Source organism: Ailuropoda melanoleuca, chromosome 7 (genome assembly GCF_002007445.2).
Source record: "Ailuropoda melanoleuca isolate Jingjing chromosome 7, ASM200744v2, whole genome shotgun sequence".
NCBI lineage: Eukaryota > Metazoa > Chordata > Mammalia > Carnivora > Ursidae > Ailuropoda > Ailuropoda melanoleuca.
In genome coordinates, this window is record NC_048224.1 from 54477797 (window position 1) to 54478403 (window position 607).

A 607-nucleotide genomic window follows, 5' to 3' on the forward strand; every position below is an offset into this window, starting at 1 on the left:
GCAGCCTGGTCTGGTCTCGGGGGCCCTGCCTGGCTCATCTCGCCTGCTACGAAACAGGCGCTGGCTTCCCGGGGCCCGGGTGTGCAGCCTCGGGGCAGCTGCTGCCAGGAGGCCGCTCCCAGCCCTCCCCTCTCCTGGACTGCGTCCACCCATGGGGCAGGAGCAGAACAGGGCCCTGGGTGTCCTCCTCCCCTGCAAAACCCTGCAGCTCCTGCCAGCTGCCCCTTGACAGCACCCTGGACGGGCCCCTCCCTGCTCTCCACTCACACCTGCCTTTCCCCTGGCCCTCCCGATCCCGGGCAGGCAGGCGGGTACTGTCCATGGCATTCGGCGAGCAAGGACCCCTGCCTGGCCGTCAGCCCCACTTTGGTGGTTTTCTCAGAGCGCCTCCTAGAACACAGACCCAGCTACACTGATCCCCTCCAATGTCTCCAACATGGCCCCAAAGCCTCAGATGAGCCCCACTGCTGCTGACCTGCTTAGCTTCATTCCCTGCATGTCCCCAACCCCTTTATCTTTCCTCCACCACCCACCTCCCCTCACTCTTCTCCCTTCCACCCCTCACCTCCCTTCTCCCCTCCTCCCCTCTGCCTCCCACCTTCCTATT